At 41.9% G+C, this 18181-nt stretch overlaps 1 protein-coding gene across 20 annotated transcripts in view; it reads left to right on the top strand.

The window, feature by feature from the left end:
- LOC118928528 (sorting nexin-29) overlaps nucleotides 1-18181 on the top strand; it is a 599207-nt gene that overhangs the window by 270800 nt on the left and 310226 nt on the right. The gene's annotated exons all lie outside the window — the stretch shown is intronic.

Below are 18181 nucleotides of genomic sequence, written 5' to 3'. Positions count from 1 at the left end.
GTGCCCTTACTGCATGCAGGATTGGATTTACCATGGACATATGTCTTCTTGGTCAGTGCCAAGAGAATCTGATTAAACTAGAATTCAGACCCAGGTCCAAATCTTGGCTTAACGTTCAACTATCATGTCATCTTGGGATGGCATAAAGGTAGCCACTCCATTTGTAAGAGGTGGATGGTAACTACCTGTGCAATAATTAGTGGACCCCACGTTTATGAGCTTTGGTTTTAAACTACTCTTTTTGTATCATTTGGCTCCCATTTGGACAGAACAACATTTATTTTCTTGGTTTCCCAAGACTTCTTATATTACTTTTTCCACCTTTTTGTGGCAGTTTGGGGCAAGAGTTCTTTGAATGACAGTTAGCTTCCAATTAAATATGAATTTCAGAAGGTCCCTTCTGTTATTTGCAATAATATTGGTTAAATATATTAGAAGGAATTAATTTTAGTGATAGTGATTTCTATCACTAAGAAATACAAGAGAGTTTATATTTCATACTTTTTTATAATTAAATGTTTTATTAGAATCTAAAAAATGAGTTAGGTGCACTCTTTATAACAAACCTAACAATACAGAGATACATAAAGAAGCTAAGAGTCTGTCCCTCTGCTACCCACTTTAGACAGCCAATTAATTTATACATATCAACTTATGCAAATCTGTACAAACATGTTATACCTGTTCTTCATACTTTTCTTTTTTCCCCCTAAAATGAGATTACAGTCTCTATTTGGGGTTGGCAAGCTATGGTCCATGGGCATGTCTTCTGTTTTTGTAAATAAAGTTTTATTGAAACACGGCCACACCCATTTGTTATTGTCTATGTGTGCTTTCTCAATGCAATGGAAGTGCTGAGTAGTGCAACAGAGAACATATGGCCTGAAAAATGGGAAAATGTATCATCTGCACTTTAAAGAAAAAGTTTGCTGACCCTTGGTCTACTTTGCCTTTCTCAGGTAACAGTGTGTCAAGTCAAGGATCCTAACATTCATGGATATTCTCCCAGATCAATAGATACAGATTGAAATAATTCTTTTTAAATATTTTACTAGAGTACATCATATGATAGGGCTATCGTTTAAAAAATCATTTCCTAAAGATGGCATTTTGGTTGTTTCTAGGTTTTTGCCTCTACAAACAGTATTGAAATAAACCCCACAAACATGTGTCCTTGTGTCAAGGGGGCTTCATTTTGGTTGGAAAGGTGTACAGAAGTACAGTCACCATGTGAAAACATGGGTTCTCGGCCTATCAGTTGCCTTTTGGTTTAAAATCAACATGTCATGTCATCAAATTTCCTCTATGATCTAACATCTTTTATAGAAGCGGTTTTCAGCCTTTTTGACTGTGTCTTACAGTAAGAAATAGGATTTTCCATACAACATTCATGTATATACATAATTGAGACACAACCTTGCTGGAATATTTAACCTTTTCTATGTGTAATACATTCTGATGTTTTATATCCTATTCTCTTCCATTGTAACAAACATCAGTTGTGACTCACTGAATTATTTTTGTCATCCCACTAAAGGGACATAACCTGTAGTTTGAGAAACATTTTATAGAAAGCAGTAATATTCTGAAATGTTGTAATCTAGTTAAGTTTGATATTCTGTCTGTTGGTCAAGGCCATTCCTTCCTTTTTCCTTTATTTAAAACTGATTCTTCTTACTAAAAATTAACAGGTACTTTAGTACATAATGTCTTAATAGTTGCAAGGGTGGAGGAGAGCAGTTTCTTTTGGAAAGGGGAGTTGTCCTTTGGTTTTCAAATTTCCCTGAAAGGGTGGACTTGGGGACTTGGCCAGCATGCAGTATAGACACAACTGTTTAGCCAAGCTGCCTTACAGGTGATTGTCCTCTCTCAGGTCTAACCTAATCACTCATGCATTTATCCCAACCATCCTCTGACCCAGGACTATGAAGTCCAGGGTTGCAGGTATGACTGTATCCAGGTATGCACATATTTACTAGGAACATAGATCTCTCTGCCTGATTTTAAATTTAGTTGGGTCTGCTTCTAGTGTAGGTTCGTTTCATTTTCAGACAGGTTCTCTTTCCTGGAGAGAGGTAGAAGAGAGAGATGTGCTGCAGAGACAGGCAGGGGTCCGAGCAAGGAGCAATCCATGTATCTTGCTAAGAGGCTTGGCTCTTACCCTCAGGCTGGGGGAAGCTGGTAAAAAATTCAAAGTGGGAAGTGACACGGGCTGATTTGCATGTTTCCTCCCCTCAGACGAAGATCTGCCCTATGTATTGTGTGGTTTCTGTGCATGTCAGAAACTGTATTTTGCCTTTAAAGGGATGGTTACTTTTAGACACACCTAAAATATTTTTCTTCTTCTTCTTTTTTTTTTTTTTTGAAATTTCTGACATTGTTTGAATTTAATGATTCATATTACGAATTATTCATGAAAATGATCTTTTAAGCTTCTTATAATAGCTGAAATTATCCTTCATTAGATACTGACAGTTCCTGTGATGGGTGTAATTATAAAAAAATATTCTAGGTCTAGCTATATTTTGCCATGTTAAAGTTACGCAAATGAACAAGAGATAAGAATAGAAGCTGAGTAGGATGGTCAGATTTTATGGGAGAAGGGGGTGGCAGCATTGCAGATTTTCTAAAAGTGAATAAATATGTGCTGTGCACATTAAGTGCGTTGTATTGCAGTCTGCCTTGATGCTTACCCTCTCCTCATTGGCAGGGGAGCAAATTCATTTTAGTGCCTCGAATTGTTTGTAGCTCTTGCCCATATATGAATTGTATGAAGAAAGAATTTTTTTTTCTTTCCTCCTTCACTCCACTCAGCATTTTCTGCAAGGCATGCTGTAGTAGTCTCTGATGGTTCTGAAGAATGGCAACTTGTTGCTAGTACAGCAAAAGCTGAGTAGGGAGGGGAGAGACCAGAGTGGGGCGCAGCAAGTTGTAATCCAGCGGCTGGGGGTGGCTGTCTAGGTAACTGAGCCTGAGAAATGAGGACCCCATCTCATTCATGTTCCAAGGAGGGCCAAGTGGGATGTTCATGGCTTATGGGTGCCAACGACAGCAATTTTGTGGGGAAACACCAGGATGAGAAAAATTGAGCAGCCCTGTGCATTTGTTAAAAAACCGTGGTGCCCAGGGCCCCATGTGACCCGGCCCTGCTTGCCTCTCCCGGGTCTCTGTTGATACTGTTCCCCTTCTACCTTTTGCTTGGGTGGTCCTATCCCTTCCTGGGGGCTGTGTGGAAGTCCCAAGAGAGGGGGCTTGGTTAATGGCGCCATCACTGACTGTACAGTCTCAGTTCAGATCATGAGTACAGTGATGAACTCTCATCTCCTTGCCTTTGAACTGGACCATTCAGCAAAACATGAAGTGGAGATGGTGATTTTTTTTTTTTAAAGGCTAACATTTAAGTAGTGCTCACTCTTGGCCAGGCACTGTTGGAGGAACTGTCCACTTACTCATTAATCCTCAGATCAATCCCACTCTGTAGGTGCTGTTATAGTCATTCTGCAAGTGAGGAAACATAAACAGAGAGCTTGTCACTCACCCAAGATCACACAGCAAATGAGGAAGGTGGAACTAATTCCCCTGAGTAGGTGATGGGGCACCGGGAGAAACGCCTGATCTGCCCACCACAGAGGTTCTCCACTGACAAGCTTGAATTTGTTCACGTGGGTGTGTCTTGCAGACTGCTCCTTTTTCGGTTGCCCTGTGGCTGCATCCTGTTTCCCATCTCGGTCTGGGCACCCAGTGTGCAGCCCACCTCTGGGCCCAAGTGCGGCGTGTCCCGCCGCTCCCTGTGAAGCATGGTGCTGCAGCGTGCAGGAGGCTTGGTGTCCTCCTGCCTGTGTCCCAGCGCTGCCTTCCGTTGTGTTTCGTCTTCACTTGAATGTACACAAACCTCATTATGCCTTCAAACCACAAGAAGCAGACTGCTTTCTGTTACATCTTAGAGACCAGAGGCTGGCAGACATTTCCTCTAAAGGCCCAGACTAAGTATTTTAGGCATTGAGATGATGTCTATCTCCTCTTCTACCTCTTTCCTTCTCTCCCTCCTCCTCCTAAAATATGCAGCTTTTACAATAAAAAAGAGCCACAGGCTGGATTTCACCCACAGGGTGTAGCCTGCTGACCCCTGTTATATTTGTGGATATTAAACTGCCTCTTAAAAAATTTAACTGTCCTTGTTCTCATGGGCTGAGTTTTTGTTCAAGTGGCTTTTTTCACACTATTTATGTCTCCTTGTTTCTGAAGTGCTGTGGACCCACTTTGTATTTTCTTCCATCCCCACTGATCTCTTGCCACTCTTGCCTGTTCTTGTTTAACTCCAGCCACACTGGTGCTCTGGAAGTTTCTCAGAGATGCAGAGCTAGTGGCATTAAGGGTGATAGCTGTTGGCTTCTTCATGCTTTTCTGTGTGTAGTTTCTGTGATCAGCGTGCATATTATATTTACCAGAACGATGTCCACTTGATAAACAGTAACCACCAACCTGTGTGTTTGCATCAAAAGAATATTCATTTGGGGCAGGTTCTCCCTCAGCTTCCAGTGTTAGCAGGAGGAGGAGGAGGGCCGGCTACTTCATTTCAGAGTGAGACTTTACGTTTTGCAGGGCTGTCTTCTTACTGATCCTTTGTCAACTTTTGGGAGCCATTAGGGTAGGTAGTTTTTTCACCTACCAGGTAGGAAAACTGAGACTGAACAAAGGGGTCTGTAACTAGGAAGTGGCAGAGCTGGAAATCAAGGTGAGGTCTTTGTGTTCCAAATCTGGGAACTCCGGCCATGGCCTCATTTGGATATGAGCAATTCTGGAATGTTTTTCCTCAGCGTGGGTCATGGTTGAGAGTAGGGTTCCTGGAGTTGGGCCATGTGATGGCAAGTAGAGCTTTACTGTTTAGCAGCTCATGTCGGGCAAGGTACGTGTCCTGGACCTCAGCTTTCTTATGTGCAAAAGCATGGTGCATGGTGGTAGTGCCTTCATGGGGTAGTTGGCTGCAGGATGAAAGCATGAGATAATGCTCAATAGACATTAACTATCACTGTTGTTGCTTTTGATAAGTTTAAATTATAATAAAATACACATAACAAAATTTACCATTGTCACCATTTTTAGGCGTGTGCATCGTTAGTGTTAAGTACACTCACAGTGTGCGCAGCTGACCTCTGGAACTCTCTTCATCTTGCCAAACTAACACTATACGCATTAAACAACTCCCGGTTCCCCTCTCTCTGAAGCCCCTCCGTGAGCTTTTTAAAAACATCAGGTGAGAGCAGCATGTACTTGATTGAATTGAAAATAGGACCTGAAATCTGTAGAAGGTTCTGTTTGCCCTTTGGGCAGGCCCAGCACCCCTGGGCAGTGGTGTAGGGATCTGTTTAATTATTATTTTTTAAATATCTATTTTTTATTGAAGTGTAGTTGATATAAATGTTTTGTTGATTTCAAGTGTACACATAGTGATTCAACAGTAATCTGCATTATTAAATGCTCACCTCAGTACATATAGTTACTGTTCTGTTTGGTTTAGAACATGGAAAAATATGATGGCATTATTGGCTATATACTTTATTTTGTGTTTTATCCTCATGACTAATTTACATTGTGATTGAGATTTTGTGCTTCTTTATCCCCTTTTCCTATTTTTCCCCCAACCCCCTACCCACAAGAACCACCAGTGTCTTCTCTGTGTCTGTGAGTCTATTTCTACTGTTTGTTTTGTTTTCTAAGTTCCACATGTAAGTGAAATCCTGTGGTGTTTTGTCTTTCTCATTTTATTTCAGTCAGCACGATACTCTCTAGGGCCAACCATGTTGTCACAAATGGCAAGATTTCATTCTTTTTTCTAGCTCAGTAATATTCCATTGTGTATATTTACCACATCTTCTTTAAGTGATGAGGCATTTAAAGTGACCTCTCCCTGCCCGGCCATCATAGCGACTGCCATTTATTGAGCACTTACTCTTTGCCAGGTTGGTGGTTAATCACTTCGTGGTCAGCAGCTGAATCCTTAGTGCAGGACTTCCTGGCATGTTCTCATAGTTCTGCTCTTTTACATCTGGAGAAACTGCTCTCAGAGGCCCAGCATGTGGCCAGTAGAGGGCAGAGCCGACGTGGAAGCCTAAGTCTGCTCACTGCAAAAGCCTGAGCTTTTTACCCTTTTCCTTTACCCTTGCCTGGTGGCGGCCTTCCATCGCAGTCCAACTTGTTATTGGAGAGCTGTGATGGGATTTCTTTCTCACTTTCTTCTCAGCACGTGAAATACTAATTCCCTGGAGTAGTCAGTTATTGGGGCACCTGCATCAGCATTCTGGATGGAATAGGTGTGGCAACTAATACATGTCCCTTCCTCCTGGCCCTTCCTCCCTCTTTCCTTCTCTCTCTTTCCTTCCTGCTTCTTTCTCCCTCCCTCTCGCTGCTTCATTGCTTTCTCTGATTCCTGTTTGTAGAGGGCCTGTCATAGCAGGCCCAGCGTGGATGTCGGGACGTGGACACAGGACAGTTGCTGTCCTTGGAGCTCACAGAGTAGGGAGAAGTTCAGTATGGCACGACTGCTCCTGTAACACGGCACTGAGGAAGGTCCAGGTGCGGCCAGAGTGCGTGGAGGACCCGGCCTGCTCCGGGTCTAGGGAGAGTGTCAGGGAAGGGTTCTCAGAGAAACTGACATCTGTTTTGAGGGCTGAAGGTTCACTAGGAGGAGTTCTCCAGGTCAAGAATGGAAGGGTGAGATGGTCAAAGCTTTCTGAAGAATTCTAAAGAACCCTATATGCAAAAGCAGGAAGATTGTTGAACTTACCATTTGATCTTTCTCTAGTTAAAGATTTTTTTTTTCTTCTAAATAGCAAGCAGGCACAAGACCAGATAATCCACCTGGACAAGCTTGATGGAGTCCCAGGGCTGCGTCCTTTCAGATGCTTATGCAGCACCTCATGAAAGAGCCCATGGCAAATGTGACAGTATTCTAGGGGCAGGACCAGTTACCATTCACTGGGGATTCAGATCAGTGGCTGTACACGAGGCCAGGTCAGAATGGAAGCTGGGCATCTCCCTCAAGGAGAAGGCTGTAGGGCTTCCTGGGTGTTATATTCCATACAAGCAAGGACAGAGTATGTGTGCAACATTTCCAACTAATCTGTACTTCTTGACCTCCCCTTGCCTAAATAAAAATATTGCCTAACACCCATTATTCTCATTCACCTAGCCTTTGTGGGTGATCAGAGATAAAAATGGCTGAAGTCTTAAAATACTATCTTTAAAAGGCACCTTTCGTATTTGGCTCCTGGTGTGTTTATAAAGATTGTAGTAGGCATCTGGGTCATCCCAGGCATGGGATACAGCATCAGAGCAGTGTGGAAATTTCAGTTCCTTTCCTGAATTGTTTGCAGATTTGAGTTGCTGAAGTAGGGCTCTGGGCAGATCTCAGCAAAGCCGAAACTAGTCTTTTTCTTAGTTCTGAACACAGCAAGCTTTCCTCAATCTATTAAAAAATACAATGATATTTCAGCATCCATTCCCGCATTGCTTTGCTGTCTTCATTACAGTTAACTCTACAGTAATACATTGGAGTTAATGAAGAGGCTCTCCTGCCTTTTAACTAACACCAGTTAGACAGATGAAGTGATTGAGCTTCATGTACACTTGGAAACCAGCCAGCATCCAGCTCTCATCCTCTGGCATTCTAGTAAGAGGTGAACTCACCGGCGATATGAGATCCCTTGCATGCAAATAACTTCTTTGCTGTCCCCCTCCCTCCCAACAATTAATCCTGGTGATGGTTAATCCTTTTGCTCTTTTATTAACTAAAGAGCAGTCTTGTTCGACGTTCTGGAGATTTGAAAAGTGCTGTATGTATTTAATGTTAATATGCAACTGTGCAGAAAGGTACAGAATAATTGAATTATTACCGTTTGGGAGTTGGAGATGTGGTAACCAGCAGAGGCCCAAAAGTGAAGTGTTTGCTGGTAGAAAGCATGAATCACCTCCCCACAACAGGAGAATGTTCTCATGATTTTTTAATGGCTCCCTAAAATAAATGTACACTATTAAGGTAAACTCTTTAAAAATTAAGGCTTTTGTAATTCTGTGAGTTTTAAAGAAACAAAAGATGCTATAGATGTATGACTCATAGGAAACTGCTCTTGTGGCTGACTGGGACTGCATGGAGCTGTCGGGTCCCTGTTTATTTCAGAAAGGGGCTTTGGTTTCCAGGGAAGCTGAATGCCTTAGACTGAACCTTCAGGTTTTGGAACATTTACTTAACAATGAGTCCACTCGTCAGCTGATTCCATCTGGGGCAGCAGGGTCTGCCTCTGATGCTTGATTCAGAGCTGATTTGGATCTGTCCTTGGGAGGGAAATTTGGACTTAGCTGATGTTCATATTACTTGGGATTATGGACCAGAATGTAGTGGAGTCCAGACACAGGACGCAGGCTCCTCTTTGGAGCCTCTGTAAGAGCCAGCGTTGCTGTCATAATGCGGTGCTGCGGCTGTCCAGCAGGCGGCATGGTGCCACTCTTCTGGGGGTGCCCTGCTGCTCTTTGTTTCCCATCATTCCACATAGAGTTCAGATGGTGACCCTGTGGTTAGCCCAAGCCCTGCTAAGCAGATTTCTAGCCTTGGCATTTCATCACTTCTCTTTTGAAATCTCTTACCCCCATCTAAATTATCTTCTACTCAGTAAGGACGGGGTGTAGCTCCACAGAAGACGTACATATGTGTGATATTGGTCATGCTCTAGGGGAATGCTTTTTATGGTCAGCTACATGCAGTTTTTCAGTTCGTTTTTATAGCAGTTGAGGGCTGAATGTCACATCCACACATCCACAAAAATTAAATTCAATTAACATTTGTTGAGTGGCCTTCTGTGTCAAGCCTTGGGAGCTTGTGTGTATCCTGTGTAAATCTTTGGGCCTAAAAAAGAGTGAGTTGTCTGAATCCTTGCTATCCAAAGTGAGGTCTCTGGACTAGCACTGTTATCGTTATCATCTGGGAGCATGTTAGAAATGCAGAATCTCAGGCCCCACTCTAGCTCTACTCTTTCATAATCTGCACTTTTTTTATTCCCAGCTGAGTTGTACACACATCATAGTATGAGAAGCAATGCCGGAAATTTCTGTAGACAGATGGAGGACAGATACTGACACATGTTGCTGTTACTCCTTTTCCTGCAGTTGTGGCAGGTATCACTAATCAAACTGGGTGTTTTTCCCAAAATTTATACTCTTTCTTAACAGAGCGGACAGGGTAGCTATTTCCAGTTGATCAGAGCAGGTGTTTGACCAGCTCCATCACAGTCCATGATTAACTCTTACCTGGACAACAGTGACATACTGCCCCCCTGCTTCGTGCTTGCTCCCTCCACCCCCATTCTCCACAATACAGACTGTCTTAATAGTACAAAACATTCCTGCTCTAAACAGTTTAGTGACTTGCCATTGCAATGAAAATCTGAGTTCCTGACCCTGTCTGGCTGGGCCCTGCTCCCCTTTTGGCCCTGTCTTGTGCTTTCCTTCCCCCTTTGCCCACTGTTCTCCAGCCTTGTATCAGTTCCTGAAGCATGCCACACTTTCTCCACTATGGGGCTGGGGAAGACCTAAAGTCACTATCTCCCTGAGTCTCCTCAATATCCGTATGAGAAAGTTGAGGAACACAGAAGTTTGATTGCCTCAGGCCACGTGACCCTCAAACCTGGAGCAAGTTCGTTTCAAAGCCCGAGTAGTTTGTGGAAGTTCCTGCCCCCAGTGGACCACTCCAGGAAGCCTCCAGTGAGTCCTCTGAGTCTTCCTGCTCCAGGTCCAGAGTGCTCCTCTCCCCAGCTCCCTGCTTCCTGTGCGGCTGGCCCCTCCTCATTGGGGCTGGACCTGTCACCTCTCAGGACTTTCCTCGCTGTCCTGAAGCAGCCCTCACGATTCGCCATCACAGCACCCCACCTGGGTTCTCCAAAGCACATATCATAATTGGTGATTAGTTTTAGTTATTTGTTTTTAAGCTTGTTTTCAGTGTCTCCAGTAGTGTCTAAATCCCATGGCTGCAGGAATCCTGTTTGTGTGATTGGCCCCACACAGAAAGCCCCACACAGTGCCTGGCACATAGGTTTCAGTAACTGTAATTTGGACATAGGTGTGAATGAATTACAGAAGTGGGAGCACAGTCCTAAAATTTTAGGTCTGGCTTGGACCCAAGAGCACATCTAATCCAGTCTCCATGTCGTATAGATGGAGAGGCAGAGAGGTCTGATCTTGCTGAAATCAGGTGGCCATCAGATCCAGAGTGATTTTGTTCAAGTTGCACGGACGCTTTTGTAAGTTACCTTCTCCCTGGTGGACCACACCAGATGCCTCAAATAAATATTCTTCATATTTGGGCCATTTTTATCTAACTCATTTTCAAGAATGATGTCTTTTTAGACTCTCTTGTGATCTTTCCTCAGTCAAGTAAGATACTCAGTTGTGCAGAGAGCTTCCATCCGGGGATTTACCTAGCACGTGAAGACGGGTGGGAGTTGCTTTTCTTGGCTGGACGGTCAGTCTCCACATGGTGGTGCCCCAAGCTAAGTCAGAAGGAATGAACTGTGCTGGCTGTAAGTTGCTTCTGCAGGCATGCCTGTCTTGTGCTGAGATACTGACAGGTAGCTCAGTCCTTCTCCAACTGGGCTAGTTGGACCCATGATAAGACTTAAATGAATTGCCGTCATGCTTCCTAGGATAGGGTTCAGCAGGTTTCTCCTACAAAGGGCAAGATAGTAAATATTTTAAATATTTTTGGCTTCGTTGGCCCGATAAGGCTCTGTCAAAACTACTTGACTCTGCTTTTGTAGCCCAGAAGCAGCCCTCCACATTATATAAATGTATAGACCTGGCTGTGTGCCAATAAAACTGTAGTCACAAGAGCAGGTGTCACCCTGCATTTGGCCCAAGGGCCATGACTGGCAGATCCCTGTTCTAGGATGTCCAAATTAAAAATCAAAACAAAAACAAAAACACTTTAATTTATTGTCTAAATTTGTTTGCAGAGTACCTTGAAAGATGGCTTTGAGCTGTTCTTTGGATTGAGAACTGCTTCTTAAACTTGAGGAACATTGTTGTTTTCAGTTTTCTGTTTGGGCAAAGAGTCAAGCAGTGACGTATCATTTGCAAAAAATAGTTTTTATTTTTCAAATAACAGTCAGGTCCTCTTCATCAGTAAGCCACCTGCTGGGCCATCATCAGTGCCGAGGAAAGATTCCTCTGTAAACACAGTAGCAGCACGTTGCATAAATCAGACTAACCCTGTTGATTCTGCAACGGATCTTTCTTTGGAAACTGGAGACTGTTCTACAAATGGGTCCCTCATTCTTGTCCAAATGCTGGGAGGGCCCATTCAACATGAGTGGATGCTCGCATACTTTGAGACAGATCAAATAAAGCTGCATGTGAACACATGTCAGCATTTGTTTTGACCAATGAGCAGTTGGTAGGCCTTGAACGCCTCAAACACTTACATTTGATTTAGGTTGGAAAAAAATACAAAACCAAATCCAAAGTGAGAAGTAATACAATTCTAGTCACCTAGAAATGATTCAGGCTGCAAGTAAGAACTGTGGCTTTTAAGAATAAGGGTTTATTGCCTCTTGTAACAAGTTATTTAAAGGTTCAACTGGCTGATGAGGAAACTACTTAATCAGATTGGTTAAATAGGATGCAAAGTTCACTCTGTTGGACTCCAAAACTTGGCTGCTTTCTGCCACACGGTGTCAGTTCACCAGAGAAAGTAAGGAAAGCAGGACTTCCTGAAAAGATTTTTCCCTCTGCAAACGCCTTTTAAAAAATATTGTGCTCATGCTGTATATACCTTTTTGTATCTTCTTCCCCTTCATCATCTACCTCAAGGCTTTTTCTGTCACTCTACAAACTGTAACTCCATTTTGTAACAATGGCATGGTATTCCATCTAGAGGACAGACCAGAGTTTATTTAGTCAATTTCCCATTGTTGGACTTTTTTTTTTTTTACTTTATTTTACTGGAAAATGCTGCAGGGAATGTCTTGTATACAGAATTTTCCCATGTTGCCAGTTATCTTGGAATATGTGGTACCATAAATGCACTTGCTGGATGAAGTGCTGTGTTTCTTCTGACATTTCAAATAGATTGCATATCATTCCCCAGAAGGATTGTGTCCATTTGAGAGTATCAGCAGCAAGCAGTCTGTTGGCCACTCTCTCCGGCATTAATGGGCGGTTACCGTTGAAACATCGGTAGGCAAAAATCTAGCTGGTTGTATTTTGTATTTCCTGTGTTGCTATGGAGATGGAATATGTTTTTTTTTTGTATTTTATAAATGGAATTTCCTTTTGGTGAATTATCAGCTCATTTCCTTGGCATATGTATTTGAAGAATTTTTCCTGTATGTTATATGAGGGTTTGCTTCAAAAAAGATGCTAGCTTTGGGGTTTTTTAAATTTGTTTTGTTTTAACCAGCAGTGCCTTTAAAAAAATTAACTGGCTCTTTGTTTTAATAGGCTCACAATTGTGGCGTCTAGGAATCGTCATCAATTCCCCTCCCTTTTGGACTGTCCCCAGTTTAGGTTTTCAGCACTTGGTCTGGTTTAAGCACCTTGGCAGTCCACATTTTGAGAATGAAACCTTCAAGCTTTTGTTTGAAGGTACTTATGCAGGCTTATGGTCATTAAGGGGGAAAAAGCGTCTGTAAACCCTGTTGAACCCTGCCCCTGCTGTCTTTCTCATGGTATAATTACTTAGTTGGTGAATGTGGTTTAAAAGCTTGAATCCAGGGCTTTTTTATCCTTTGGTAAGCAAAACAACAGCTCTGGTTTTTTAATCTCCCAATTAACCTCACAGTGGGTCAAAACTTCAGGTAATCTGGCTACTCACGAGAGGTCCTTCTCCCCAAAGCTACAAGGACTCTCGACACCCTGTGCGTTCCTGCGTGGAGCCCATTCCCCCAATAATAAGGCAGGAGTTTTCAGGACAGCCTGAGGTAGGAGTGCCAGCAGAGGGCAGGCTTTGATGAGCGCTTGTTCTTCGCTGAGCCCTAGCGGTGTTGGAGAGAGAGGCTGTGGGGTCAGACTGGCTGCCTGGTGGGCTTGGCCAGACCCTTTTTGAGCTGTATCCCTTGGGCAGGCCTCTTCTCTGAGCTTTATATTCCTCATCTGCAAAATGGACATGGCAACCGTTCCCTGAGAACTCTTCTTATGAAGATCAAATGAGGTGAGCCACTCCACGCGTGCTGGGCCCGTGGCACTGCAGGGACTCTGGTGAACGGTGCTTCCCTTGAGGTTCTCCATCTCACAAGGAGGTGCCAGGATTTGTTTTGATCAATGAGCAGTTGGCAGGCCTTTGAATCTGTAAGATAACTTGATGAGTTCTGGTATTTTTTTTTTTCAACTCTATTATAATCAGATTTGCAGGGATGTTTTTTTTGTTTGTTTTTTCTTTTTTTTGTAGATAATTATTTTTTATTGAAGGGTAGTTGACACACAGTATTACATTACATTAGTTTCAGGTGTACAACACAGTAATTCAACATTTATATACATGATAATTCTAGGTACCAGCAATCACCATACCAAGTTGTTACAATATTTTGACTATATTCCTTATGCTATACATTACATCCCAGTTACTTATTTATTTTACAATTGGAAGTGTGTACTTTTTTTTTTTTTCATTGTTGTGAGGGCATCTCTCACCTTTATTGATCAAATGGTTGTTAACAACAATAAAATTCTGTATAGGGGAGTCAATGCTCAATGCACAATCATTAATCCACCACAAGCCTAATTTTCGTCAGTCTCCAATCTTCTGAAGCATAACGAACAAGTTCTTACATAGTGAATAAGTTACATGGTGAACAGTACAAGGGCAGTCATCACAGAAACTTTTGGTTTTGCTCATGCATTATGAACTATAAACAGTCAGTTCAAATATGAATACTCATTTGATTTTTATACTTGGTTTAAAATGTGGATAAGATGTGGATACCACATCACTCTCTTTATTATTATTTTTTTTAATAAAATGCTGAAGTGGTAGGTAGATACAAGATAAAGGTAGAAAACATAGTTTAGTGTTGTAAGAGAGCAAATGTAGATGATCAGGTGTGTGCCTGTAGACTATGTGTTAATCCAAGCTAGACAAGGGCAATAAGACATCCACGTATGCAGAAGATTTCTCTCAGAACAGGGGGGGTGAGGTTCTAACCCTCACCTCTGTTGATCCCCAATTTCTCACCTGATGGCCCCCCTGCGACTGTGCCTGTCTTAGGTTGTTCCTCCCTTGAGGAATCTTACCCGTCTCTGGCTAACCAGTCATCTTCCGGGGCCATACAGGGAAATGTAAAGTTGGTAAGTGAGAGAGAAGCCTTATTGTTTGAAACGGTTAGCTTTTTACTTCTTTGCATATTTATGCCCTGTGGCTTCTATGCCCAGCATTTGTCTTGAGGTATCTTTAGCACTTGGAGGAATTATGATACTTGGTTAATTCGATACGAGGCACGAATTCTATTTAAGGGTTGTAATTAGGAAGGAAGAAGAAAAGCTATAGAAGTAGCAGTGGAAGAAAACATGGGAAGATTGATTATTTCGTTGACATATCTTCTTGTAGAGTAACGTCAGCATGTATAGGTTTTAAACTACTAATTAAATTGCGCACACACATTAACATAATAGGAGTATAGTTACATAACCAAAGCATACCTGTAATTACCAGCCATCTCCAGTGAAACCAAGAAAACCATTAAGGCACCTTAGGCATTTGTGAAAACTTATCTTTGATATGGTGGATATTGTCCAACTGAGCTTGAACAGTCTGAGAGAAATCAGACAAATTAAAACAACCCATTCCTGGGGACTGTTCACATGCCATATGTTCTTTTAACAGTAAATAGTCTGTAGTTGTAAGATTTTGGAGCACTACAATTTGCACTTCTCCTAATTCTTGGTTGAGTTCCAACAGTATAGATCCAGTCAAATTTGTTGTTTTACTGTATGCACAGGCCAGCTTAGATATCTCCTTCTTCATTCCGATGGCAAGTCCAGGAAATGGTGAGATGAGTGCATCTACAGCTGTAGCAGCGCCTGGATCTTTGTTGGAGTTTTTTGATGATCATCTTCTGGCATGAGTCTTCCAGAGAGTACTGATGTTGGAAGTTCTCTTTCATATCGTATCTTAGTTCATTTTCAGGGTAGCCCAATTAGTCTTTGATCCTCTGTATAAACACAAACAGACCCTTTGCCTACACTTTTATATGCCCTTTATACCCTTCTGTAGGACTCATTGGAGGTCTCCACACAGGAACTGCCTATTTTTTTTTTTGTATCATTAATCTACACTTACATGATGAATATTATGTTTACTAGGCTCTCCCTATACCAGGTCCCCCCTATAAATGCCTTTACAGTCACTGTCCATCAGCATAGCAAATGTTGTAGAATCACTATTTGCCTTCTCTGTGTTGTACAGCCCTCCCCTTTCTCCCACCCCCCCATGCATGCTAATCTTAATACCCCCCTTTTTCTCCACCCCCCATAACTCCCTACCCACCCATCCTCCGCAGTCCCTTTCCCTTTGGTACCTGTTAGTCCATTCTTGAGTTCTGTGATTCTGCTGCTGTTTTGTTCCTTCAGTTTTTCCTTTGTTCTTACATTCCACAGATGAGTGAAATCATTTGGTATTTCTCTTTCTCCGCTTGGCTTGTTTCACTGAGCATAATGCTCTCCAGCTCCATCCATGTTGCTGCAAATGGTTGGATTTGCCCTTTTCTTATGGCTGAGTAGTATTCCATTGTGTATATGTACCACATCTTCTTTATCCATTAATCTATAGATGGACATTTAGGTTGCTTCCAATTCTTGGCTATTGTAAATAGTGCTGCGATAAACATAGGGGTGCATTGGTCTTTCTCATACTTGATTGCTGCATTCTTAGGGTAAATTCCTAGGAGTGCAATTCCTGGGTCAAATGCTAAGGCTGTTTTGAGCATTTTGATGTACCTCCATATTGTTTTAAACAATGGTTGAACGTAATTTACATTCCCACCAGCAGTGTAGGAGGGTTCCCCTTTCTCCACAGCCTCGCCAACATTTGTTGTTGTTTGTCTTTTCAATGGCAGCCATCTTTACTGGTGTGAGGTGATACCTCATTGTAGTTTTAATTTGCATTTCTCTGATAATTAGCGATGTGGAGCATCTTTTCATGTGTCTGTTGGCCATCTGTATTTCTGTTTTGGAGAACTGTCTGTTCAGTTCCTCTGCCCATTTGTTAATTGGGTTATTTGTTTTTTGTTTGTTGAGGCGTGTGAGCTCTTTATATATTCTGGACGTCAAGCCTTTATCGGATGTGTCATTTTCAAAGATATTCTCCCATACTGTAGGGTTCCTTTTTGTTCTATTGATGGTGTCTTTTGCTGTACAGAAGCTTTTCAGCTTAATATAGTCCCACTTGTTCATTTTTGCTGTTCTTTTCCTTGCCCAGGGAGATATGTTCAAGAAGAGGTCACTCATATTTATGCCTAAGAGGTTTTTGCCTATGTTTTCTTCCAAGAGTTTAATGGTTTCATGACTTACATTCAGGTCTTTGATCCATTTTGAGTTTACTTTTGTATATGGGGTTAGACAATGGTCCAGTTTCATTCTCCTAAATGTAGCTGTCCAGTTTTGCCAGCACCATCGGTTGAAGAGACTATCATTTCGCCATTGTATGTCCATGGCTCCTTTATCAAATATTAATTGACCATATATGTGTGGGTTAATGTCTGCATTCTCTAGTCTGTTCCACTGGTCTGTGGCTCTGTTCTTGTGCCAGTACCAAATTGTCTTGATTACTATGGCTTCATAATAGAGCTTGAAGTTGGTGAGTGAGATCCCCCCTACTTTATTCTTCTTTCTCAGGATTGCTTTGGCTATTCGGGGTTTCTGGTGTTTCCATATGAATTTTTGAATTATTTGTTCCAGTTCATTGAAGAATGTTGCTGGTAGTTTCATAGCGATTGCATCAAATCTGTATATTGCTTTGGGCAGGATGGCCATTTTGACGATATTAATTCTTCCTAGCCACGAGCATGGGATGCGTTTCCATCTGTTAGTGTCCCCTTTAATTTCTCTTAAGAGTGACTTGTAGTTTTCAGAGTATAAGTCTTTCACTTCTTTGGTTAGGTTTATTCCTAGGTATTTTATTTTTCTTGATGCAATTGTGAATGGAGTTGTTTTCCTGATTTCTCTTTCTGTTGGTTCATTGTTAGTGTATAGGAAAGCCACAGATTTCTGTGTGTTGATTTTGTATCCTGCAACTTTGCTGTATTCCGATATCGGTTCTAGTAGTTTTGGGGTGGAGTCTTTAGGGTTTTTTATGTACAGTATCATGTCATCTGCAAATAGTGACAGTTTAACGTCTTCTTTACCAATCTGGATTCCTTGTATTTTTTTGTTTTGTCTGATTGCCGTGGCTAGGACCTCCAGTACTATGTTAAATAACAGTGGGGAGAGTGGGCATCCCTGTCTAGTTCCCGATCTCAGAGGAAATGCTTTCAGCTTCTCGCTGTTCAATATAATGCTGGCTGTGGGTTTATCATAGATGGCCTTTATTATGTTGAGGTACTTGCCCTCTATTCCCATTTTGATGAGAGTTTTTATCATGAATGGATGTTGAACTTTGTCAAATGCTTTTTCAGCATCTATGGAGATGATCATGTGGTTTTTGTCTTTCTTTTTGTTGATGTGGTGGATGATGTTGATGGACTTTCGAATGTTGTGCCATCCTTGCATCCCTGGGATGAATCCCACTTGGTCATGGTGTATGATCCTTTTGTTGTATTTTTGAATTCGGTTTGCTAATATTTTGTTGAGTATTTTTGCATCTACGTTCATCAGGGATATTGGTCTTTAGTTTTCTTTTTTGGTGGGGACTTTGCATGGTTTTGGTATTAGGGTGATGTTAGCTTCATAGAATGAGTTTGGGAGTATCCCCTCCTCCTCTATTTTTTGGAAAACTTTAAGGAGAATGGGTATTATGTCTTCCTTGTATGTCTGATAAAATTCTGAGGTACATCCATCTGGCCCGGGGGTTTTGTTCTTTGGTAGTTTTTTAAGTACCACTTCAATTTCGTTGCTGGTAATTGGTCTGTTTAGATTTTCTGTTTCTTTCTGGGTCAATCTTGGAAGGTTGTATTTTTCTAGGAAGTTGTCCATTTCTCCTAGG

This window comes from Manis pentadactyla, chromosome 10 (assembly GCF_030020395.1).
Source record: "Manis pentadactyla isolate mManPen7 chromosome 10, mManPen7.hap1, whole genome shotgun sequence".
NCBI lineage: Eukaryota > Metazoa > Chordata > Mammalia > Pholidota > Manidae > Manis > Manis pentadactyla.
Note: the sequence above shows the minus strand (reverse complement) of the source record. Positions and strands in the feature narration are given on the sequence as shown.